Source organism: Micromys minutus (assembly GCF_963924665.1).
Source record: "Micromys minutus genome assembly, chromosome: X".
NCBI lineage: Eukaryota > Metazoa > Chordata > Mammalia > Rodentia > Muridae > Micromys > Micromys minutus.
The window spans coordinates 38529146-38539195 of record NC_137970.1 but is presented as its reverse complement, the minus strand read 5'-3'; the positions used below and the strand labels follow the sequence as shown (position 1 = coordinate 38539195).

Here is a 10050-nt window from a genome sequence, read left to right as displayed (position 1 = left end):
CAAAATAATAATAATATTTGGTATGTTTTCCAGTTAAAAATTCTCAATTCTTCCATTTTTTTTTTTGTCAAAAGAGAGTTCACTAAACAAAAATTCCTTGAATATGTTTCATTTAAGGTCATTTAAATCTAAGAAACATTTAAAATATAAGAAGCTCAGGGTCAGTTTTTCAGGTTGTAGCTGATCAATCTTGAAAAACTACACAGCTTGATTCTGATGGTCATAGATTAAGAGACTTACTCATTGTACTTGTATTCAAGAGAAAACAGTCACAGTTTAGTTAAAATGAACAAGGCTTCAGCTGAAGATAAACAAGGGATAGGCTTACATTAAAATGAATTGAAGGCATCAAACAGATAACAGATTAAAAACAATTAACATTTTTATACTAGTGATATTTGCATGCTACTAAAAAACATACACCTTTAAAAATGAATTTGGGATACATTTTCCTAGTTTTTAAAAAGTATGAAACCTACACAGTGTATGTGCATATGAATACACTGAAAACCTTTTCAAAATATCAATATACATAGATTTGAAGACTTAAACACATTTTAACAATGTGTTTAAAGAGATTTAACTTTATATAGGCAACAAATACCAACCATATCGGGCAATTTTTGCCACATTCTTTATTGATAGCTGATTATATAGACACAAGGAAACACAATGGTTAGACTCAGGCACATCTATTATGTAGTTCCTAGCAAATGGAAATACATTTAGAGAGGATATTTCTTGGAACCGTTAATGTGCAAGAGGCTGCCCAGAGGTTGGGAGCCCTGAAGAACAGGGCCTCAAAGTCAGGTGGTCTACAAGCTGACCTTGGATGTTTCTGTTAGTGACTTCATGAATCTGTAAGTAAGAGGGGATGGAGTTCTAGGCTAGCCTAAGGTACAAGGCACCATTAGAAATGAAAAGAATTAAAAATGTTGCTGAGCTTCCATCCCTTTGCTCATCATTGGTTTGTATGCTTCAGCTATTTTTTGATGCCCCCACAGCTTCTACTAGCTTGACTACCCTGAACTGCAATCTGCTGTTCATTCACCAAAACTCCCTTCCTCAAGCTTTGGCTTTGCATTGCTATTTTCAATTTACATATATGACCCACTGGACAGATGCAAAAGTGGAAATTTCAGAATAGATTCACTGCATGTTGAGAGGCCTTATGGAATAAAAACTTAGACAACGCAGTATCCCTCCATCTCTGTCAAAGAACTCTCCTGACCACAATCTTAAGAACCAATCGAGAAGCACACCACAGAGAGAATATCAGGTTCTCAGCATCTGACCATGACTTCACGTATACCAGTGAAGAAGCCAGTCCTTACAGGAGTTTGGACTATTGTTTGCATCACACTGAGAAATGTCCAAAACCATTTGTTCTGAGTTCTCTGGATGAGAGACCAGTCCCTAGGCATTCATATTACCCAGAAGGAATATCCCTATTGTTATTCCAAGCATCTACAAAAATGTGACCTTCTTTTCATAGACACAACTTGTATCACAGTTGTAGCAGGAATAGTTAACAAAGCAGAATGCCTTGGGCTGCCTTATAGCTATGAGTGTGTTCATGAGTTCCTCACAAAGCTGAGAAAATATCTCTACTTGAACATAACTCCACTTATTATAGACCTCTATTGTAGCAGGGTACCACCCCATGATCAGTTGGGTCATGTTCATAGTGTGATACAGAAAGTTATTCAGAGCATCCATGGAGATGTTATTGTCATAAAAATTGATGCTAGTGAGCTGGGTGCACTGGGTCAGGGCAGGCAGAATGATTCTGAAGTGAGAGTAATTCATCCTACAGTCTTCTAACTCTAGAGCCGGCAGAGTGCCAGCAACACTTACTAAGAAAACTAAGAGGCATGACATTCAGTAAAGTTAAAGAGATACCTTTGAAGCACAGTTGTTTAAACTGACTGTAGTTCCAGTGCTGGGCAAATGACTCCAAGTCGGATTGAGAGATTAGGCACAGAGTGATGGTCAGGGACACCAAGGGAGCCTCCAGACATCTGAGCAACTCATCCATGTGGTCTTTGAGAAAATACACATCATCAATAGTGAGATGCTGGAGACAGTTGAGTTTGGAGAACAGAGAAATAAAATAATCTTTGAGACATTACTCCTCTCTGCATAATGTATAATGTGTAAGTACTTCATTTGAAGATTTAGTGAAGATTTCTCATCTTGCTGATGCAAGGTACAAGTTTTGCCAATTTGGACAGATTCCACACTGTATTCAGTTCCAACTCCTTGAAGAATTCTGGCTGTAAAATTTTTAACACCTTCCTAACCTTGGACACTTCTAATGATCCGATCTCCATCTTCTTACAGTACAAATGCAAGAAATTCTCTCTGTCCTTAGCCCACTGCAACAAATGTTTGGAGTTTATCTTCATGCCAAGAAGACTTGACACAAAGGTCACTTAACACTCTCAAACGCTGCTTCCTTGAGTGACCCTTCGTTATTTGTTTCTCAAACATAGTTTCTACCGATTGGTTTCTACCCTCTCTTCCAGACTGATCATTCCATGAGTCCTGGTATCTATTCCTCAAATCAACTACTTGAAGCTTCCCCACCCCAGGGTGATACTTCCGCTTCAGCCATGTGTCAACTCCTTCCAGTATAGCCTGGAAGGTCTTCAAGTTGGGTTTATCTATCAGTAACCCAACAAGAAGGCAAGGGTAGGGCCAGTATTCCACCAGAATTTTAATCATCTTTGCTTTTCTCTGAGTGTCAGCCTCCTTGAATAGTGGTGGGTAGAGTCCCTTTGGTAGGTCCTGCAGAGCAGAGATGGTCGGTACCTCCTTCCTCACCATGCTCTGTGCAGCCAGCTGCAGGAGTATTGGTGGGGTTTCCAAGTCCATTTTTATGGATCTTTAGGGAGATGATCCTGATTAGGACACAGGTGAGAGGTAAAGGGATCTGAGTGTCCGACTATTTTTATGAATAGGGAGTGTTCTCAAAACTATCTCCTATTGCTCACTGTTATCATCAAATCACTGTGCAATTGAAACTCAGGGAATATACAGATTGAAAAAATTTTATATATAATAAGTAATATAAATGTATATACTTTTACACATTATAATTAAAATAAGAAAAGACAATAAAATATCATAAAATACACCTGCAATTTCACAAATAAAACCAGACTATGTTCTTTTCTTCTTTCCTTAAATTAAATTTTGTAAACATATGCTTTTATGACATGAGTGACTATACACTCAAAGGGGAAGATTGTAGGAAGGAAAAAAAAGAAATAAAATAAAAACATTGTAAACAGTTAGTTTCAGAGTTTTGTAAGCCAAAGCCAAAAGCAAGAATTGTTCTTGGAAACATATACGATCACAGCCAGTTTAAGAGCACAAATTTTACATAGAACATATGGCAAATTTGTTCAAACATATTGTACAGCAGTCTACACTTGTGGAAACTTCCTCTCCTTTTTATTTCTCCCTTCCTATAGGAGTCCTTAAGGAGAAAGAATGTGTGGGAATAATAAAGCAATAAAAATCTGAAAGAAAATTTAATGACCTGTCTATTCAAATCACTCTCGAACATATGCTGAGATATATTACTAGGCTTGACAGAAAAAAAAATGGCTACAGTATTAGAAAGCTAAAATGTTATGATTCAAGAAAATTCAAAGATTATTTTTAGTAAATGACATTTATTTTGCTTCTATTGAATTATCAGTATATAGGGCACACATTTTCTTTAAACTGCTGGTTAAGTTTTGGTTGACAGAAGTAATGGATTTCTATGAATATAATTCATAAAACAATTTCAGGCAGGAATGTACAGTTTTCCTATGGTCTAAGAAAATGATCCTTGTGCTTTGATAGAGAATAAGTAAAACTATAGTGGTGTTAGCAGTCACTATATTGTTTTACCAGTAAAAATTATTGATATTATAATGTAGCTACTACTTATCTTTTAAATATACTTTGTTTATAATAACCTCAAATTTTCTCTAGTTATTAAACTGGTCAATAAATACTGTCATAAAATCATGACTACATTAATATACTATATATTAATATATAATTCATTAAGAAACTTTGTAGTTCAAACTTACTACAAATAAATGCATTGTAATATAAGCATTCTAGTTTTTGAGCCTCATATACTTCATGTTCTGCATTTAATGCTATTCTGAAATAACATATACACTTGCCATCAAAATTACAAGTTCTCAAAAGTTAAGGCCCCTATTTTAAATACTTAAAATATTTCTAAGGTTTGGGTCAGTGAGACAATTCAAAGGTGAAGGTTCATTTTCCTAAGCCTTGCAATTAGAGATTGATCTTCTCTAGGATTTACATAGTGGAAGTAGAAAACCAATTTATGAAAGTTGTCATTTGACTTCTAATGTGCTTGCTAACATGTGTGCATATGTACTCACACACACACACACACAAACACACACTCATACAAACACACAGACTCACATGGCCACACACATTCCTTTCATCAATCAATAAATCAATATATCTGTCAGTCAGTCAGTCAATCAGTCAGTAATAAATGAAAAATACCTTTAAGAGTTTAGAAAGATTATGGGATTGTAGGAAAAAATATCTGACAGAAGGTTAGATATGGGTCTCAATAAAATTTTTTTCTCAATTTTAAATTTAAACTTTTGACAATGTTTCAAAATAATAATGTTAAGATGAAATAGAGATCAAAAGTTTCAACATATTGATGTTTAAAAATAACAAGGAATGCAAGAAAAGGAAGATTAAAATAAAGAAATACTAGTAAAACTATTCCAGGGGTGCTGACAATTGTAAAACAACTACAGGTTCACTGATGAACCATTAAGTGTGGTTAAGATTTCACCATAAAATAAGTCTGCATAAAAGGAAATTTAAGGTTACCAAAGAGTGGATATTGCTTTGTCTGGGACTTTTCAAATATGAGTGGACAAGGTCTAAATATTAGAAAATATAGCTTCAACAAATTCTATACTTAGGTTTAGGAATTTATCTCAATGTTAGAATATTTGCTTATCACATGTGTCTCTAGATTCAGTTCTCAGAACCAAAGCAAACCAAACAAAAAAATTAACAAACAAAATACCCCCAACAAAAATTGAATAAATAAATACATACATGAATAAATAAATTCAAAATCTAATAAAGTTTAATGCTTTAAAATGAAATATACTGAAAAATAAAAGGAAAATCTCAAACATTAAATAGATTTTCAACAAAAAGTTATCAAAAAAGACGAAGGAGGACACTTTTTATTCATGACAGGAAAAAAATCTATCAAGATGAACTCTTAATCCAGAACATCTATACTCCAAATACAAGGGCACCCACATTTATAAAAAAAAAAAAAAAAAAAACACTACTAAAGCTCAAAGCATATATTACACCACAAACAATAATAGTGGAAGACTTCAACACCCCACTCTCATCAATGGAAAGATCATGGAAGCAGGAACTGAACAGAGTCATAATAAAACTAACAAAAGTTATGAACAAAAAATGAAATTAATAGACATATACAGGTCATTTCATCCAAAAATAAAAGAATATACTTTCTTCTCAGCACCTCGCAGTACCTTCTCCAAAATTGACCATGTAGTTGGTCACAAAACAGGCCTCAACAGATATAAGAAGATCTAAATATTCTTATGCATCCTATCAGATCACCATAGACTAAGGCTTGTCTTTAATAACAACAAAACAACAAAAATACCACATACACATGGAAGATGAGCAATGCTCTGCTCAAGGAAAACATGGTCAAGAAAGATATAAAGAAAGAAATCAAGGATTTTTTAGAATTTAACAAAAATGACAGCACTAAATATCCTAACTTATGGGATACAATGGAAGCAGTATTCTCAAGAATAAAAACAATTCTGGGGGAATCACCATCCTTGATCTTAATCTATACTACAAAGCAATTGTGGTTAAAAAAAAAACAAAAAACAAAAACAAAAACAAAAAAACCTGCATGGTTTTGGTAAAGAGATAGGCAGGTAGATCAGTGGAATAAAATTGAGGACCCAAAAATGAACCCACATACCTGTGGTGATTTGACATTTAACAAAGGAGCTAAAAACATTCAATAGAAAAAGGACAGCCTCTTCAACAAATGGTGTTGGTTCAACTGGTGGTCAGCATGCAGAAGAATGCAAATCGAACCTTTTCTATCTCCTTGTCCAATGCTCAAGTCCAAGTGGATCAAAGACCACCACATAAAACTAGATACACTGAAACTAATAGAACAGAAAATGGGGAAGAGCTTAGAACACATAGGCACAGAGGAAACATTTCTGAACAGAACACCAATGGTTCATGCTCTAAGATCAAGAATTGACAAATAGGACCTCATGAAATTGCAAATCTTCTGTAAGGCTAAGGACACTGTTTAAAAGACAACAGCCTACATATTGGAAAGGATCTTTACCAATTCTACATCTGATAGAGTGCTAGTTTCCAATATATATGAAGAACTCAGAAAGCTAGACTATAGAGAATCAAATAATCCTATTAAAAAATGGGGTACAGAGCTAAACAAAGAATTCACAGCTGAGTAACCTTGAATGGCTGAGAAGCACCTAAAGAAATGCTCAACATCCCTGATCATCGGGAAATGCAAATCAAAACAACCCTGAGATTCCACCTCACACCAGTTAGAATGGCTAAGATAAAAAACTCAGGTGACTGCAGATGCTGGTGAGGATGTGGAGAAAGATGAACACTCTTCCTCTGTTGGTGGGGTTGTAAGCTGGTAAAGCCACTCTGGAAATCAGTCTAGCAGTTCTTCAGAAAATTGGACCTAGCACTACCTCAAACCCTAGCTATTATACTCTTAAGCATATACCCCAAAGATGCTCCAACATAAAACAAGGACATATGCTTCACCATGTTCATAGCAGCCTTATTTATAATAGCCAGAGGCTGGAAAGAGCACACATGCCCATCAACAGATGAATGAATACAGAAAGTGTGGTACATTTACACAATGGAGTACTACTCAGCTATTAGAAACAATGACTTTATAAAATTCCTAAGAAAGTGGTTGCATCTAGAGAATATCATCCTGAGTGAGATAACCCAGTCACAAAAGAACAGACATAATATGCAGTCACTGATAATGGGTTACTAACCCCAGAAAGCTCTGAACACCCCAGAAACAACTCACAGACTCTGTGAAATTCAAGAACAACAAAAAAATATATTTTAATTAAAATAGAACTGTATCATTTCCTCCTTTCCTCCCTACAGCCCCTCCTAGTTTCTCTCCTATCTCCTCAAATTAATAGCCTCTTTTCCTATATTATTGTTAAATATATACATATGTGTATGTATATGTACCCACAAATACTTAATTACAACCTTAAAATGTATTTGTATACTCTTATGCAAAAATGCTGAAAATTTGTACATTTATCTTTGTTTTTTAAAATAAAGTAAAAAAAAAAAAGAAATAATGATTTCATGAAATTCGTAAGCAAATAGTTGGAACTAGAGACTATCATCCTGAGTGAGGTAACCCAGTCACACAAAAAAAAAAAAAAAAAAAAAAAAAAACACACACACACATGGTATGCACTCAGTGATAATCAGATACTAGTCTCAAAAAGATCTGAATACCCAATACCCAAGAAACAATTCACAGGCATTATGAAGCTCAAAAAGAAGGAAGGCCAAAATGGGGATGCCTCAATCCTTCTTAGTAAAGAGAACAAAACTCCCATGGGAGAAAATACAAGGTCAAATAGAGAAAAAGCAATTGAATAAAAGATCACTCAGAAGCTGCCTCACCTGGGGATCCACCACATATGCAGTCACTAAATCCAAGCACAATAGGTGATCCCCTAAATTACTTACTGGCAGAATCCAGACAGAGATGCCCCCTCAGGGACTATGCTAGAGTCATATATACACAGCTGAGCATGTTTGCAGCTAACCATTGGTCTGAACTCGGGGATCCCAATGAGGTTGCTAAAGAAAGAACCTAAGGAGCTAAAAGGGGTTGCAACCTCATTGGAAGAAAACAACATTGTCAACCAAACAAGCCCCAAAACTCCCATGGAGTAAAACACCAACCTTTGTGTGCACTTTGAGAGACCTATTCATCCAGTTGCATATGTAGCTGAAAAGACCAGTGTCTCCCATCAATGTGAGAACAGACTTTTGTTCCAGAGATGGCAGGTTTTCCCAGTGTAGGGGAATGCCAAGGCAATGGGGTGGAGAGGGGGATCAGAAGGGAGTGCACCTTTGTGAAGGCAAATGAGGGGAAGGGGGATTCGAGAGGGGTGAGAGAAAGGGATAACATCTCAAATGTAAATACAGAGTATCTAATTTAAAAAAGAGGAAAAAAAACTAAGAACATCTTATAGAACACATCACTTCTAAATGTACATACTGGTTGGAGATCTATTTGTATTCATACTTTTGCTGGTTCTCTTTTTCTTTAGGATGTTATGGCACTTCGTTTTCCTGATAACATGAGTATCTATACCACTTATAAAACAACCTGGCACGTGGTAAATGTGAAATATTTCATGACCAACTAACTGATTGACTCAATAAATGAATGGCACGTGCTTTGAAGCCTAAAATACACTGATTTGTGGAAATCATCCTTTAAAAAAAAAGATCCAATTGATCAAGCTGAGTCTTCCAAAAGTATTCATGCATTCACAAAATTATACTAATTTTTACTCAACACTCATCATTTCTATATGCCAAGTTTCAGCCAGATGTTATTTAAAGTATCTGAATTATAGACCCTTGAAAGCTGTGTTTGTGATGGAAATGCTGACAGCCATTTAACCAGATAATAGCACCAGTTCACTTAGTGTATATATATAGTGTCACTGCTAATATGGCTGTGCCATCTGTTCTATCTGAGAGTTGGAAAAGATTTAAGCTTCAGACAAGTGTTTAAAATAATGGATGGATATATTTGACCCTAACGGATGAAGGGATATAAAAACACTTGTATGATTTAATTTATTGCTTTTGTGACTACCTAGGTAGGAATAGTGATCCACGAAAAAAAAAATGATAGGAAAACATGTCACCTTGAAACCCATCAGGCACTTTTGTTTACAAGTCTGTTCCAACCAAAAGCAAGGTAGGTGAGCATTTTGCACTTCTTATGATTTTTTAAACAGCCTAATAATCAAGCTATGGTAAAATATGTTTTGTAAATGCTAATGACTTTGCCTAGTTTAACTCTCAGTTTTAAAAGAAGGGCCAGAGGACTCCAGATGGCTTTCAGGAATTCTCCTAGAATGAGTTTCTTTAAGTCCTAACCCTTGACAAGTTTTTGCTTTTGTCTTTCCTGCTGCTGCTGCTGCTGTTCTTGTCTAGAAAGTAAGCTCCATAGATACCAAACATTACCAGAATGAAGGATTTCAATTACCCTTGCCTGGGTCTGACAACGTGAGAGTAACTTTCTTATGTCTTTCTGGTTGTGTATCTAGAAGAAAAATTCATTTAGACTCTAAAAATTTCCCTGCTATTTGATAACAGAACAGCTCAAGAAAAAAAGCACCATGGAACATCTCACAGGTCACAGGGGAAGAATTCCCCATTATTTTCTAAAAACAGACCTAGGTATGATTTTACCTAAATATAAATTTTGTGCTCAATGAATTGATTTGGCATATTTGTAGAGCAAGAAATTGAATTACTCCAAAATAGGTACATCACTTAGGGTCCTCACATATCATGGATGACAGCCTCATAGACTCTGAATTATAGATTTCAACTTTTCATTAACCTTTCATTTCTTATATAATCAGTCTAGCATATCACAATATCACATGCATCTGGAGGAGGGATTTCAGTGTCTCTAGACCATCTCTTCCTTCACCCTATCACTAGGTATAATATCTTTCAATAACTACATTACCATTACCATATACCTGGATGGTATTATATTATTCTGTTCTAGTCATTATAGTTATGAGGCTCCAATATAGCATCTGGTTAAGCCTAGAAGAAAAAGTACCATATAACACCTGGCAAGTCTTTAAACTTCAACTTCTTCAAAGAATCCTT

General features: G+C 35.3%; 1 pseudogene across 1 annotated transcript; it reads right to left on the bottom strand.

Annotated features, from left to right (window-relative positions):
* Positions 1-1467: 1467 nt before the first annotated feature.
* On the bottom strand, positions 1468-2877 carry LOC308414875 (preferentially expressed antigen in melanoma-like protein 7; annotated as a pseudogene). The gene has a single exon. The product of its transcript is annotated as a preferentially expressed antigen in melanoma-like protein 7 (transcript).
* Positions 2878-10050: the final 7173 nt, after the last annotated feature.